A 17,970-nucleotide genomic window follows, 5' to 3' on the forward strand; every position below is an offset into this window, starting at 1 on the left:
CCAGGACAGAGTAAAGGAAGTTATCAGCAGGACAGGGTTCAGAAGCCTCTACAGGCAGCATGACAGAGGTGAAGAGGACGTTGATAGAGGAAGCTAAGAAGAGAAAAGGAGAGTGTGGCCAAAGCAAGAGGCCACCGGACAAGACCAAATCTCCGACTGGCTTTTAATCGTCTGTGAGAGCTTTAGGAAATAAAAGGTTGAGGACAGACACCAAGCGGGCCTTCATTCTGTTGGACTTCTAAGTAATAATACTTGGCTTGCTATGTTTTGTGTTTTTGCCCTTACTTGATTTTTGGCTGAGTTAGCAAAGTTGTCGACTTCGCTGCTTTTTGATCATGAGTAATGTCCTTGTAACAAATCTATTTTTACAGCTGTAAGAAGTGAATTGCACTCTGAAACTATAGGGGTGCCAAATCACAAAAAAGACCAATTATTACAAAATGTTGCTTTAATGGGAATAGTTTGGCAGGCAGAAGCTTAACCATGAAAAATTTTTGGTTTGCAGAGTTTCAATTTTGACATGCACATTGACCAACATCAAACCACTTGAATGTTCTGCCAGGGTATAACTAAGCCCTTGGGAAAAGCACTGGACTATGAATATTAGCAGCCAATTAAATCGGCAGTATTCGTTGTTATCTACGATAGATTTGAGGCCCTACTCTACATCCTGGCTCAGTAGGCAGTTAAAATAAAAATTGTTAGCCGTTGACCATTAGTGATCGCAGTAACTGTGTGAGTAAAAGAAGGAAGTCAGGTGCCGTAGAATAAAGAGCAACAAAAGGAACTTCAAGCAAGAAGGCTAGATCGTTCAAAAACAAACAACAGTTTGCGGCAGGAGTGGGTACGGCAAACCAGTTGTTCTCCTCTAACAGTTGAGTTATAATGTCAAGAACCCGTTAGAATACTTGCTGAATGCCGTACCATCCCCTCAATCATCATTGCCTAACACAGGACTTTCACCCAGGAGGCTGCTGTTCGTGTCCCATGTGAAAGTGAAACTTAAGTTAGGAAACAAAGTACTTATTTTAACCTAAACCATGATGTTTTCCTAAACCTAACCAAGTCGTTTGGTTTGAATTCATAACATTTACCAGGTGTTTAAAACAACAAGCGTAGTTCAAATTTATGTTTATTGTCATATCTCTGGTTAACCAAAAACAGAAAAGAGACATAGTGGCCCTGGGGCCGTAAACCCCATAAACCAGAGAATAAAAAACAGAATAAGGCAGTACAGCTTAAAAGCAGTTGATGAGAACCAGCAATAAGGGCAAGCAGGGAACATAAGGAGCAGCAAATGTATGGATTGCACATAATTTCCCCTCGGGGATAAATAAAGTTATCTATCTATCTACCTATCTATCTATCTATCTATCTATCTATCTATCTATGAGATTAAAGTGCAGAGTGTTAGAGTGCTGCTAGTGCTCCACCATCTTCCCGTCGACCTGTAGGGAGGAGTGAGTTACTTCAGCCCCCCTGAAGTCCACAGTCCTTTACTTCATCTTGTTGACATTCTCCACCAGATCTCGAACTGTCTTGCCATGTAGGCACATTCACACAGGGGGGCTTTCTATGTTTACAGTAACATTGAAAATGTCCCAGTGGGAATCTGACCATCAACAGAGCAACTTCAAGTTCAAAATCCAATTGCACATGCACATGCTCAGTCAGAAAGAGCTCAGCTTATTCATCAGGGTCTGGGACGGATGATGGTAATAAATGCTAAGCGAAAGTTTTGTTCTCCAGCCGAGACAGGACTAGATGGCTGGCAGAAATGATTGCATCCTCAGTGGGGCCCTTCTACCTTTATGCATATTGGTGTGGGTCCAGTACATTTGGGATGGAAGCGTAAATGTGTGCCTTGTCCAGCCACTTGAAACACTTCATAACGACCAAAGTCATTGCCACTGGGCAGTATTCACTGAGGCATGTTACTGGGGACTAGCCAAAATACACAAGGAAGGACACAGCGTTTGATGCAGGTTTATTTACCTGATACACAGACTCTGTAGGTAGCGTGTGTGTGGCTGCTGTCAGCTTCACTGTGTGCCATTGAGATTTAATACAGTTCGTTCTGCAGGTTTGGAATCTGTGCTGGCTCACAATGCCCTCTGGCACAATGAGGTATGTTTCTTAATAATTTTTAAACAGATTGTATTCATTTTTTCCTCAGTTCTATGCAGTTTTTAGCCACACGCAGAGAAAAAAAAAAATCAAAGTTGAGCCGTGCAGCTTCCATGCTTCCATGGCCAATGTAGCAGCTTCAATTGGATATAATATACAGTATATAACAGTCAGCTAAATTAAATGAAATGTAATGTAATGGACACAATCTGCTGCTGGCATCCCACAACAGCCTTGAGGTGCTGTGTACGCAGAGTTAAATCATGACCATATAAACAGATATATACATGTACAACTTGTACTATACGTACAGTATATTACCATGATAAATGTTTTATAAATTATTCACATACAAAGATAGCACCATGTCCGGTGTACCGTGGCAGCAGAACATGAAAATGTCAGACTCAAGTGATGCTGACAGTAATAAAGCAAAGGTCTGGTTGCACATTATCAATGCCACTTGCTCTGGGAACCCACAGATGTACTCACTGTTACATGGTAATATATAAGGTGATCCTTGGCCTGCTCCCTTCCTAGCTAGTGGCAATTGCTCTAAGACTGCAAGGGAAGAACTGCAAGGACTAAATACGCGCTAGAAAGCCTTTATCATTTGTTCAGCTACTTATCACAGGTAACCGGCGCAACTTCCTTCTCATTCATCCCCACAGCTCCACAGCGCTTTACACAGTCAGACGCTCAGCTTCTACTGACTTCAATGGGGAAGCGTAAAGCGGGTTGTTCCACTGCAGCCCAACTAGACGCTCATTGGATAAATTCTGGGCTTTGTCCCGCCCATCGGACACTCAGCATCTCTGGGGTTCTATGGGACAGTGGGCTGGCCCGGACGCTCAGCTTCTGCATAATGATTAGATGAGCTGTCTGAGGCGGAATCCTTATTTTATTGACAGCTAAATGAGCGAATCAGTGATCTTGAAGAATAAACATCCGGCGGAGCATTTTCCAAGTTTTTAATTTTGTTGTTCTGAACTGATCCAGAGACTTTACCGATCCCCAGCGACTTTGTCTTGGTTAAAAACGACTAGCGTTGAGTTTGGAGACTCTGTTCTGTCACTGTGCGGTTTCTTTCCCCAACGAGCAGCGGCAGCTGTGGAGCTTTTCCCCCGTCAGGATCACTCACACTCACAGGCGGTCACACTTCACAGTAGCCTGACGCAGCAGTTCCAGCTGGGCCAAGGCCGTTTAGGCAGCCTTGCTCTGCTGGCCATTGAGAGGACACTGGTCAAGTCCTGGAAAAGACACCTAGTTGGTACGACAAGGTCACAGATCATTTTCCTGAAAAGGAATGAAGGGTAGAATTTACATATAAAAAACACATTTATGATGTAGGCCGGAAAAATAAGCTTTCTCTCCTTGAAAGACCAGCAGCCTCCACTGATATGTACATACCGTACATTCATCCATAGACAGATTTCCATTACTCCTTGCGGTCAAAAGACATTATTATGATGTCTGTCCCCAGGGTTAGTACAGAGAGTGGACAAGTGGCGTTCCAGTACTCTGCCCCCTCAGACTGGAACAGTTTACAGAATGCCCTAAAACTGGTTTCTGTGAATCATTATAAACCCATTTTAAAGTATCTGGGATCAGAAACATTGACTTGTAACTGCCTCTGAGATGTATGATTTTATTCAGACTACATATTTTGTTAATTGTTATTGCTGTAATGTAATGTATTTTGTTCTGCAAGCTTTAACTGTTGTGGCTGTCTGTCTTGGCCAGGTCTCCCTTGAAGAATAAATTCTTAATCTCAACGGGACTTAACCTTGTTAAATAACGGTTAAAAAGAGCAGCAAATCATCTTGACTTCTAAATACACTCTGCACTGTAGTCATTCCACAGAGGCAGAACCGTCAGCTCCCATTAGACATGCAGATATCACACATAACCAAAATACATACATCGCAGCAGGGAGTTCTTCGCTCAGGGTTTTATATTGATTGCAGTGAGGTAGATTTATTTGACTGTTTACATTTCTAAGCCCTGCATTACAAGTGGAAGCTATGAAGGAGTTTCTCTGTCCCATAGAGATTCTTCATTTGGTTTATTTTACCATTTGAATCTTGTCTTCCCTCCAGTTTTTTGTGTAAATAACCCTTCTTCTCCACCATCAAAAGTATGTTTTTGTCATTTTCAAACGTCATCAACATGCTTGCTACTTAAACTAAGTACAGCCAAAGGTCACTGCGGGAGGCCGGTATTTCTCAGCAAGTGCTAACTGATGCTGACATTTCATTGAGAAACACGGTCAGCAACGTAGTAAAACAGGCCACAGATAGCTTCAAAACTTACCGGAGAGTCCCATCTTGTCACTGACCTTCACCCCCGCCTCCTCTTTTTTTATTTCGTCCCGGTAAAAGATGGCAGTGGTGTCGTAGAGCACCGGGCACCCACACAGCTACAATTAGCTTCTCCTTCGTGTTGGTCTGAATGTAACCAACAGTTCAATATTTCAACTTTATTTGCGTCGCTTCAGATGCTCCAGGCGCTTAATTTGCGCAGCGTCTCGTCATGGTAGACGCTGTATTTACATTGATTTTTGATGTAGAGTTGTCGCTCAATTTGCATTATTCGCATTTGGTCTGAACGCACCTTTAGCCATGCTAGAGGAGTATCGGTGGTCAGTCCACTACTATTGTTTACCCCCCTGGACTCTGTGGAAATGAACTTTTTTACCATTGGTTATTAAATGTTCATAAACAAATAGTCTGTGGTAATATTTCACACCTCTACTGGTTTTCACATCTTGGGAATTGGTATATGATTTATAGAATTTTGCTTGCATAATAAAACAATAAAACTTGTTTATTTCCCTAATTTTCCTTTTTTTTCCTCTTAATTCCTGTTATCTTGTTTTTTTATTCCTGCATTTTATTCATGTGTTTATTCATCTATTCTTCTTTTTTATTTTTGTTTTCCTGTTTTTGAATCCGTTTATCTGTTTATTCTTGTTTTATTCTGTTTTATTTAATCCTGTATTGATGTTTTTTTATTGCTGAATTCTTTTTTAAATACAGTAATTATGTTTTTCTCTAGTCCTGTTTATTAAATTCCTATTTTCCTGAGTTTTAAATTCCTGTATTCCAGTTTTTATTCCTGTTTCCTCTTGCTGTTTTTATTCATGCTTTTACTTCTGAAATCCTCTTTTTTTTATTCTTGTTTTTTCCTGTTTTCCTGTTTTTTATTTGCTGTAGTTTCCCCCCATATTCTTGTTTTTTCCCCTGTATTGCTGTTATTTAAATGTATATATTCCTGTTTTTCTCTGGTGCTCAAATTCACACATCAAATTGTTTTTTACACATTATAGACTTTGCATTGGGTAAGAAATGTGTGCATGTTGATCTAGCTTTCTTTGCTCCCAGTGCTCATACACATATATTATGTTCTCAGATATAAATACATTCACACACACAATTGCTTTTCTAAAGCTACAACAAAAGAAAAGAACATTGTTTTCTTACTAGACAGATAGTAAATGCATAGCTTTTATCATGAAATAGTTAGGTGGACCAACTTTCCGTAAGGGTTAAATAGCAAATCATTATGAAGAAAAATGGAACAATGTTTGATTAATTGCTTTCCACAGCAATGTGCTGTCTTGATTATCCACAGACAACATCCATGTTCGCTGTTTGTGTTATGACCCACTTCTACCTCCAATTTCAAAACATTTAGGCAATGTAGGGCAGCAGTTACGCAGCAGCAAACAATGACACACAGTAACACTGTGTTGTCGGGCAGTATTTTATCTAAGCAGACTGATTTGTTCCAGCAGGTACTGAGCCTGCGGGGACTAAAACAGATGGAGATTCAGAGAGACGGCAGTTGCTGTGGAGTTAACAAAGCAATGTTTGGCAGAGTGAAAGTGATAAAGATCAGAAGTAAGAGGGAGAAAAACTAATCTATACATTGTATGAACTTGCCAGAGTTGCTTTTTTATATACAGAACGTTATGTACATTATAGCTCTCCTGCAAAATGTGTATTTTATATCTTTCGGTTTCATGATACTGGTCTGTGCAACCACTCAGAATCTTGTTCTCCATCTATGTAGACATATATAAATTTCATTGTAAATTTAATGTGCACAAAGCATTAGCTTACGGTAATGCTGTTAGCCAGAAAAGGCCATACCAGCATTGCTGTCACGGCGGGTAATAAGCCTCAGACTTCGAACAACGACCCACATTAGCTCAATCGCTAATGGCTCCTTTTTATGTACAAGCAAATAGTAATCTCATGCCCTGGACTTAATTTCTTTTGCGACGATTCACCATGATGTCACAAAAACAATATCGTTCTTCCGGGTGGCAAAAGCCGAAGCGTTCCCCGATGGCACCACTAGTAAAGAAGCCCTTTCGTGTCATTTAACCAGAGTAAACTACTGATCTGCACCGAAGTGGAAGTAGAATTTATTTACACATTTCTAAGAATCTCCAAGGTAAATTTCATATTTGTACATGAACATTTCCATGTCAGATCAGTAAAATTAGGTGACGTCGATGAGAGAAAGCAATAAGAACGTTGGTGGTGGTTTACATTAAAAAGGACTTTAAGACTTTACGGTATATTTTGGAGCTGTTGAAGCATGTCATTTTATTATGAAGGACTGAAGTATGATCCCCGATGTTTTGACAGCATTGATGTTGATGACGACCAGCAGCTCCCAGTGTTTACGGAGAGGAGATCAGGGTATCCGACTAGGGCCGAGAGGAGCACATGGCTAATTCACCGGTGTTAGCGTCTTTTTGACCCTTCAACACAAAGATGAATCAGGCTGTTAAAACGATATATGGTTACAAAGATAAGAAGTTAGACTTTAGCTTAACACCATTAAATTAACTCTAAACATTACACCATCATTTATATTTTGTTACAAAGATAAGAAGTCTGACTTTAGTTTAACACCATTAAATTAACTCTAAACATTACACCATCATTTATATTTGGTTACAAAGATAGGAAGTTAGACTTTAGTTTAACACCATTAGATTAACTCTAAACATTACACCATCATTTTTTTTGTACGTTAAAGAGAAAGATTAATAGAATTTAGCCAGAAACTGTCCGTCTGGAGACACAGATCTGTTATTTATGAGAAAATGTCTCCACAAACACGATGATGGAGGTTTGGTTCCCAGTCTGCCCCGTTAGAAGAAGCTACTCCTCCAGGCAGCAGTTTTCTCTGTAGCACTCGTACTTTTGACCACGTCCACCCGCTTTAACCTCCTCACCCACAAGTTCCGCTGGATACATTCTTTTTTTTCTGAAGGAAATCGGTAAAACCCTACACCTTTGGTGTATATCAGGCGGCTAAACCCCAAACACAACACATTGTCCTTTTTAACCATGTAACACCGTTTACAGTAGCAGCTAGTCAGCTTCAGGTCAGTGGAAGATGCTCACGTTCTGCCACGCGGAAGTGTCTGGACACCTATTGTTCACAAACATTCTGAAATGCCCTATTGAAGCTACCAGGCTAGGGTGACGGGGTATTTTCAGGACAAACAGAACAGGATATTCAAGACATCTGCTCATAATTCAAGACTTTCCCAAATTTATCAGAACGTCTAAACCCCCTATACCAAGCAAACATCCTTTCGGGAAAATTATACTGCTGTTTTTTTATGCTAGTTAGCATGCTAAGCTAGTGTAGGGTATTGAACAGCTATAAAACAACTAGATAGTTAACTAGGCTATAAATATATCAACAATGTATCACATGATTGTTTTTTATGTATGTGACACATGTAGTCTTTATCTTTAGCACAGCTGCAGTGCAAATTGGTAACAAAATCTCCTCACTCCCTGTTTCTGATATCCCAAAGACCCTTTTTTCTTCCTTTAGGAAAATGAACTATTAATAATTATCCCTTTTTTATGCATATAAAATAGTCCATAAGATATCATATTTCATTGGATGTAATGGGAATGGAAACAAACAGCCCACAAAAGACACTGCTGAATATTTCACTGTGTACACATCATATAGCTTCAGTGAAGTGTCACATAAAGTATATCAGAAATATATACAGTATGTTCATCATGTAAGCATATGTTGTGGAAAGAAATCCCATTGAAGTGATTTAATGGGGATTAGTCGATGTGTAGGATATTTTTGGCCTATGAAGAACAGTGAAAGGTTATATCCAATTTACAGATATGAGCTCAACATTAACTCGTGCATTTGGTCGTCAGTGGAACACTAATGTGTAATGATTTTTCACAGGCCAGGTTAATAGATTAGAACTAATTCAGTGAATTGGACAGAGGCAATATGCTGCTGCAATGACAAACACTTAATGAAGCACTGAGGGCAATATGAGCACTTAAGTCATCAAACACACTCCGACATGTAGTTACCATGTTTGAATAACACGTATGATTAGTTTACACATGGATAGGCTGGCTGTGTCAGGCACCTAAGTGCTATTGTGGAATAACTAGATGTTATGGTAAAACAAATCACACTGTCACAATGTTTTCATGCAGCTTTCTTTCTTAGTATAACAGCTATAGTTCCTTACACCTCTATCATACATACTTAAAAATGCATGTACAGCTAATTACACAATGCGTTTCCACAGTGCCCTTGAAAATTAAGTGTCAGTAGTGTTACATTTAATCCACTCTTGTTTGTATTAACACATTTCAGAGTGAGATATTTTAATAGGCTGCTCACTATTGTAAGTCTGCATTAACTGACTTCTTTCTTTTTCTTTGACCAATTGGGGGTAGCAGAGGAAACTGTAAACACATCACTGCCATTGATGTGTTTACAGTTTCCCTAAAGTTGTGTTGTCAAACCATAGACTGTTTAAAACATGGATGTAGTTTCCATGATGCAGGGCCGGATCATGGCATTCAACTTCCTTTGTGAAGTCTTGGGCCACACATTACACAGATCCTGAGGCTTGGAGGTGCAGTGGCAGTCCGAGGCTCCAGAGCACAGCACCTGCTCCCAACTAATCCAAAAACGGGTAAAGAGGTGGAGCATGAATGGTGCTTAGGTGGGGAGCCACCTGTTAATGCCCTTAATTATGCAGAACTTTGAGCCTTAATACAATTTAAACAAGTGAATTATGTTAGAACAGTTATCATGAATGGGAAACGAGCTATAAAGACCAAAACTGTTTTCTGTACCCGGCTTTTGTAAACATGTTTACTTCTGCTGTAAAGTTGAGTATTTCAACATGGGGGTCTTTGGTTGATTGACTTTTGGAGCCAGCCTCAAGTGGACACTCGAGGAACTGACATTTTATTTACACAGTTTTTAACATAAATATTAATTTGGAGGCATGTTTTTCACCATTTTGTCCATTTTAACAATATTCAATCTCCTTTAGGATTTGTTTTTGCTCCACTATGTTCACAAGCTGGTTGCTAACTTTGTCTGTCTGCTGTTTGCATATTACACATAGTCATTTGATCCAACTCTTACTACAGGTGTATCACCATGAAACTTTGCCAGACAATAATTTGTTTGTATTATACGTTGTCTGGACTTTTATCTTTACATATAGAAATGAGGCATTATCTCATTAAATATGCGCTAATTTGCAGACATTTCAAAGCAGACATGTGAATACCGGATCAAAATTCTTCTTTCATTTTGTTGACGTATGAGGGTCAAATGTTTTCACAGATGGAATTTTGGATATCTCTTTCAATCACACTATAAATCAGAAAATTCTATAAATCAGACTATGAAGGATATCTGAACAAAGCCCTCTGTAAATACCTTCAAAATATAGATAGGAATGAAACTGGATGATTTCTGGCTCAGAGTGAGAAAAGACTAATTTTGAGTGGATTAAAGACATGGATTGTAAAATACCATAAATTCTGAGAAACTACAGGTGAATCAGCCCAGTATCAAGCTAAACGTCAAATAAATATGTTGGTCCACCTCGCAAGTTGTCTGCGTCAAGTTTTGGTTGACCAAAGCATGAAGAGTACACACTTTCTTCTGCCCATCTAAATGAATGGTGGAATAGCAACAGAATAAAAAAGGGTGTGTTGATGACACAAACAACAGTATAAAAAGAACGTCAACAGACAAGACGAAGGGTAATTTGCACAAAGATGGCAACGGAAATGTCTAAGTGGAGAACTTTTCGTAAGAAGCGACGCCAAAATCATCAGACAAATTCTAAGAACTGTAACATACTTGGTTGTTTATGATCAAATTAAAGACTGGCTCCATCTGCATGGTGTAATCCATGTCATGTTCTGCCTCCTGCCTCTACGCAGCCCCCACCCCCACCCCCACCCCCACCCCGCGGCCCCTCACCTAACCAAGTGGAGTTTTGTAAGAGGCACTGATGCTGCATCCAAGATGGTTGTGATTGGTTTAAAGGAATACAAACAAACCATAGTGTTTTTTTCCCGTCATTCCCCAAGAATGTTAACGTATGACAGAGTGAAACTAAACAGGACAACTGCTGAGATGAACTTTGCTACAGAAAGAATAATCCACTTTTGACTCATTTTAAAATGCAGCTGGCACAAAGTTGTTATGAACTGCCATAGAAAATGGACATAAAATGGCGCAGATTATTACTTAACCATCAAGACAAGGAGAGAAATCAATATTCATTAACGTCCTTACACGACTCTGCAAAAGGGCGTGATGATTAGATTTGTCAGAGCAAGTGGCTGTGTGTGTGTGAGTGTGTTAAGTGGAGGAGGGCTCAGACTTTTGTGTTTCAAATTGGGCCTGGCTGAGGAATGTGAGCTGTGAGGGGCAGGAGAACAAAAAAAGTTGGATTCACAGGGATTACAGACAACACTGAATGACAGCTCTTTAACTCATTCATTCTCTGTAACTCATGGTTTATTCATCTCTCTTTAATCAGGTAGCTCAAATAAAATCAAGATGTCTTTTTAAAGGAGGGACCCTGACAAACAAAAACAAATTCATATTACTGATTTGAATGTAGTAGAGTTTAAATTTGTGGATGACTAAGATAAGGCTATATCAATCCTGGCCTCTCTCTGAGAGACCCACAACATTAAGAATAGCAAATTTAAACGCTTTCATGAGCTGGAGAGAGGCTGAATCATTTTTGCTTTCTATCAGTCAGCCCTTGAATGCAGCAAAAGAGGCTTTTATGAATCTGAATGTCTATTTAAAAAAAAAAAACAAGCTTTGATTTAGACTGTTCCCTTCATGTCTGCAGCAGAATGACTGAAGCCTCTGTATTGAGCACTGATGACAACAGAAAACACAGTCTCATGCATAGTCACACAAGGATTGACATATGCCAGCCGAAGCAAGCGAAGCAGCTTGGCTGGGCTTGTTCACGGCCTTAATCAATGGGAGGCTTAGCTGGTGACACCAACGATCATGGCAGAAGCAGAAGCCACAGACTGTAGCAAATCCCTGCTCATCTCATTACCACAGACGCATGAGAGGAGCCACATTACCATTTCTGCCAGATCTGGCACTGTGAACATTCAGGGGGTGGACGCAAGTATAAAACAGCTAGCTCTATACAGTATATAAACATCTGGCACTATGTGGATATCCAGAAACTAATCAACTGTGCTGATAAGTGCGTGTGCAGATTGTGTTTGGCATATGCTGTCACTCTCCATGCTGTTCATCTCCCCACATTGCAGGTGCTACAGCATTTTTACGTGAAATATCATTAGCATGTTGATTTTGAGGGATTTATATAATTACCATAAACAAGTAGGGTTACATGGTTTCTCACAGTGTGCATGTTGGATTTAAAATGTGGTTCATAGCTGAAAGCAGGAGCCGCTTTTCCTCTGAAAGGGATTCGCAGCTTGGCTCAACTTTCACTATTATAAAGTGCAGTTTCAACATGTTGACTTACAAACACAGAATGCCAATGGGACATTTTCAGTGGTGAAATTAGAGCTTCTATCACTTGTAGCAATTATTGTAGTATTAAGAGACCTGGATTCAGTGTTTGGGGTTGTGCCCCCCTCATTCCTGTGAAAGCTGCTCAGTAGCACATGACGAAACTACCATGATATGATATGTATGATAATACCCGGATGATCAGCACTGCTTCCGTGATGTGTGACCCACAGCAGAGCAGGCGCACTAGATATATAATTGTGCAGCTCTTCCTGTCTTTTCAACTGTTATCAGACCTAATGAATCAAATTCTGATAATGAAACGAGTCATTTTGTAGGGTTTGTGATGCATGAATTTTTTTTTTAGATTTCGAGACATCTATTTCACCATCAGTGCATTTACATGCAGTTTAAAAAACAGATCGTATTTGGGTTAATGGCATACCCCAGTTTGTCAAACACCATGAAAACATCATACCCCGGTTACCATACCTTGATAACTCCTTTAGTAACCAGAGTTCTCTGGCATGTAAATGCTTTACCCAGATTATTATCAGGTTTCTCATCTGTGCATGCTCCCCATCCTGTGGCGCTGGCTGTTGACCCAGAAAATAGAATAAACCAGGAAGCAATGGCGCCAAAAACAATGTGAAAAAATGCAACAGCAATAGAGCGTTACCTTTAAACCAAGTGAGGACTTCGCCATGGAAAGTACCATTACTACCAAGAAGTCGACCGTTTGTGATTTTGACAAAGGTGAACCAGAAAAAAAGCCATATTCAGTCCAGCTGTATGTTGGCGGAGCGCCCCCTACTGTACCAGAGGAAGAGTTACTCCGTAATTTTCGCAATCAACCCCCTTTCATGTATACGAGGGAAACTTTAATAATACGATTATTACCTCAACCGGGGTAAGGCCATTTTTGGGTTACTGATGTGCATGTAAGACGGTGGGAAACAGTCTTTCTGGGACAGAAGGCATCACATGAAACATGTCAAATTGGCTTCAAAGTCCGGCGCACCTCCTGGGGGCCTGCTTGTAGCTCTAAAGAGAGCGACACCATGGAGCGGTCACACTTTAGCTGTGTTTGAATTTTCAGTAAATTGCAATCACTTTGGTTGTTGAATATTTCTCTACATATGACAAGGCAAACAGCTCAGTATGTAGCATTCAGTATTCACTTTTGTAGGATCACATCCACCATTAGGCTGAAGCATGTTCTCTCCCCTGAGCGTAAGCCTGGGAGGAGATCATTAAGCTTTGTGTATGTGCTTGTTTCTGTCAAAAGCTAATCTCACATACTCGGCACAATACGAGATGAATGTGTAAGCTTCACCACCATCTTGACTTTAGAGCTGCTACAGTGAGAAAAAATTTGCTTTGTTTTTTTAGGCGTGGCATGGTTGGTAATAGGACAGTGGCGTGAAATGTCACTGTCACACGTATTCATGTGGTTTCTTTTATGGGAGGTGGGTGGGGGTGGGGGTTACAAGGATGCATGGCTGGGCCACCAAGGAGACAAGTGTTTGCATGTAAAACCAGTGAAAGAGAGGGAGGTCTGCATGCGGCTGAGTACACTTTTCTACTTCATTCTGTATTAATTTCTGATTACCACTTTCCAACTTTTAAATACAACTTGGGGACCCTTCTGAAAGCTTTGATATACACAACTTGAAAGTGCCTGAAGAGAAAACAAAAATGGATGTCTCATGGCAGCCAGAGTCTATTGTTGATGGTAATTACATTTTTGAGACAAAGGTGTAAAAGGCTGGAAATCATGCAGGGTTTCAAACAGTTTACCTGTAGAGTGGCTGCTCTACAAAATGAACATGATGGGAGGGACTGTTTACACAAGATCCCATCAGGTGTGTTTGTGAGTCAGCCATGGCTTTTGGACCATGGTGGGTCAAATCCGCTTGCTCTGTACTTCTTGTGATAAAAATGACCAGAAAACAGAATAAGTTCATCTTTACTCATTAACAAATCATTCAACCTTCTCTGGTTTTAGTCTCAGACTGACCCTCACTCAGCTGTCTCATCTTGCTAGCTGGTTTAATAAGAAAGTGTAAGACCATAAGAGACATTGTATCAAACTTCCCTGCACTGAGTCACTGTCCAAGTCTAAAGATGTTAAAATATGTGCCACCTCTCTCTGTCCTCTCCTGGGCCTTTTATTAAGGAATAGTTAAAATCACCCAAACAGAAAAGTCAGAACTTTAACAGTCTACTACTACACACACACACACACACACACACACACGCACACGCGCACACACACACACACACACACACACACACACATGACGGAAGTAACTCAACCTCCAGTAAGTGGCTCTGCCAACATACAGGTGGTCAGAATACAGCTGTTTCTTCTGGTTCACCTTTGTCAAAATAACAACAATTTGGAAAGCAGGGGGAAAATGGCCGACTTTTGGACGGAATTACAACAGAAATGGGTTCCTTGGTAGTAATGTTACTTGCCATGGGGAAGTCCTCCTTTGGAGTAAAGGTAACACTCTATCGACATTGTTTTTGGCGCTATTACTTCCTGGTGTATTCTATTTCCGGGTCAAAAGCCACGGCCGCAGAGTGGGGAGGGGGAGTTATAACCCACGGAGCATGCACAGTCACGTAACCTATGAAAACTCTGATTTAACCCGAGGTACAGTAAATGGCATTTGAGAAACTGGAGTATTGCCTTAATCTGAATAGAATTGTTTTTTTGACTGCATGTAAACGCACTCAGTCAGGAGTTCTGTACAGAAACTTTTAGCTGTCTGCCGTGAGCAACAGATTGGTGTGCTAGTCAGTCACACTATGGTGAGAGCAAATCTAAGGGCAGAGCTTGAAGACCAGCTGGTGTATTACCCATTCAGCTATAAGAGCACTGTGTGGGTTTTGCTCCGCCGTTTGTAGGGTCTAACATTCTAATCCAACTAGAGTCCAACTCCTTTTCCACGCTGCTTCAAAGCAGCCTTTAGATGGAGCAATTCAATGCAGGTGCACTTGGCTGGTGGTGGGTGCACATTTCCAATCCTGTGACAAACACACATTTGTTTTCCTCACATTTAATGGCAATCCATGCTTACTTTACACACTTGAGCGCCACACATTATGAACATATAAAACTAGGATAGCAGGGTCGGAAAAGTGATGAGTTCCTTTAGAATAACCATTATAAACATTCTCAGGTATAACCAATAACCTTTCAGATTACACACCAAGTTGATTGGCCTCCGCCTGACGTCAACTGTTGTGGATATGCACAAGGATATAAAATATTTCAAAGGCTTTAACTCTCCCTCTGAGTACCGTTCAGAGTATTGTCCAGAAGAGGAAGGCATATGGCACCACTCAGACCTGGCCTAGATCTGGCCGCCCCTCCAAACTGGATGACTGAGCCAGGAAAAGATTGATCAGGGAAGCTACCAAAAGGCCCATAGGGACCTTGGAGGAGTTAAAGTCTTAATGGCAGAGGTTGGTTGTTCTGTGCATGTGACAACAATTTCACAAGCTCTACATGTATGGCAAGGTGGCAACAAAGAAGCCTCTTCTGAAATAATGTCACACTGAGTCTTGTAAAAAATATATTGAAGATTCTGATGCCGTGTGTCAAAAGGTTATATGGTCAGATGAGATGGGCTGAACTCCAAGGTCTATGTTTGTCAGACACCAAACACAGCACACCACCCAAAACACCCCATCCCTACAGTGAAGCATGGTGGTGGCAGCATTATGTCGTGGGCTTGTTTCTCTTCAGCAGGGATTGGGCAGTTCGTCAGGATTGAAGGGAATATGGATGCTGCCAAGTCCACCTGAATTCTTGAGGAAAACCTGCGTCCCTCTGTTAGACACTTGAAAATAGGCAGGTGGTTCACCTTCCAGCATGACAACGACCCAAAACACACCTCCATAAAAACAACACAGTGGCTAAAGGACAGGAAGGTGAATGTCCCAGAGTGGACCAGTCAGAGCCCTGATCTGAATCCTACAGAACATCTGTGGATGGACTTCAAGAGTGCAGTCCATCATCACTCACCACAGAATCTGACTGAACTCCAACAGTTCTGCAGGAAGAAATTTTGATAAAAACTATTTAACTTGAATGTTGTAATGCAAAATGTAATCCAGTCTGTGTTTAAATTACAGTCTTTAGCGTGCAAATTATTATTTAGCTAGGTAGTAATATTTTTTAAATACTTTAAAAGCTCCACTAATAAACACTGAATTAAACAACTGTGTGTAGTGTGGAAGATGCTGCTTTAAAAAGATCACCCAATGCTGTGGTTCCATCCAACTTAATGGAACTTTTTAGCCACATTTATCTAATTGTTGACTTTGATAAACCCACTGAATGGTATTTGTGTCACACCAAACAGACCAAGTAAGCAAGTAGCTGGTGTAAAAAGTAGAACATTTAGCAGCTAAAGAGACAGATTTTTTTTTCTTTGGGACTCTAGGGAGACCAAATCAGAGCATTCGCATTATGTTGCTAATGTTTACTAATCCTAACATGATTATATTTTAGGATAAAAACAACAGAGCTACTGACAGTAGGAAGTATGACTGTAGAACAGCTAATGTCCAGTAATATGTGAAAAGCCAAAAACTGCAGTTCACTGAGGGGCCACTTGAGCCTGGCCCCAAAAGAGTCAGTCCCCATAGACACTGATGTTGAAATGTCCTACCTTACAGCAGAAATAAACATGTTTACAGCCTGGTACAATAACTCTTATTTCCCTCTTCAACAGAACAGGGGTGAATTTTTAAATATAATAGGGTCACAGCTACTTTGAATGAATGTGGGGGCCATCACAGGGGACTGTAGGCTTCATTCGGCCCGGATCGTGCTCCACCACTTTGTCCATCCTAAATGCTACTAATAATGCTGTTGTTTCACCTGTTATGTCCATTATGTTGTTACTATGGGAACAGCATGGTACAAAGAAGTATGGGACAGTTCAGATTGTTTAGAGATCATCTACTCCACGCTTAAAATTATCAATCAATGTTGTGTACATACTTCACACACAAAAGCTGCATACTGTTGCATCACATTACTTTGAAAACATGTAAGTCATTACTGACAGATACTGTTAATTATCTTCATATGACTGGCCTGTGCAGCTGTGCCCTTTGTAGTTGTAATGTATTTCCGTAGTTCAAAGTTAAAGCCTTTTTTAATGTGGTGTTTCTGTTATTTTATTTCAACCACAGTATATGCTGGGGAATACATTCAGTAGTCAGCCATGATAAAGACAGAAAGCCTATCAGGCTTGAGCCAGAGCTAGAAAGAAGGAAGAACAAGTCCTTCTCCTTTGTAGCCCTGAATCAAACAGATATATTTAGACCCGCTGCTCTGTGCCGTACAATCCGAGCGGCATTCCCCTCTCAATCTGTACGGCTGTGTTCCACCGCTGCAACACAGTCAGGGGTCTTCCACACTGTCAAAGGCTTTGTTGAAAGAATAGCCACGCTGAATCAATCCCTTATGTAGTGGACACAGGAGCCGATTCACAGAGATAGGTTCCTCATAGCGGATCCATGTTTTTTTGTACAAAGCCTGCTGTTGTGTAGACAGGAGCCAAGCTGTCTTCCCATGACCAGCCGGTCCGGCCATGTCTAAAGCAGTGTCAGGGCGCTGTGATGGCCCTGTGTCACGGATAACAGGACATGACTGGCCAGTGGCTCCTACTGTGCTGTGGAAAAAAGCGAGCAGCTTGTGTCTGAGGTGACCCAGTATATTTGATGACAGGAACAGAGAGCAAGACAAGGGGTATAGATATCTACAAAATAAAGATGTGGATTCATGTGCAAGTATCAAAAGTGTCACGAGACTGCCTCCCCATTCAGATACAAAAACGTCTGGTACATGAACCCACTGGACTATCCTGACAGCTAGTATAAGCACAGAAAAAAGAGTCTCTTTTTGGACATCCTGTACAGTACTTCTGTGAGAATCTGCCTGCTGTCTTGTACAGTAAGCCCCAG

Source organism: Echiichthys vipera, assembly GCF_963691815.1.
Source record: "Echiichthys vipera genome assembly, chromosome: 13".
Lineage (NCBI taxonomy): Eukaryota > Metazoa > Chordata > Actinopteri > Perciformes > Trachinidae > Echiichthys > Echiichthys vipera.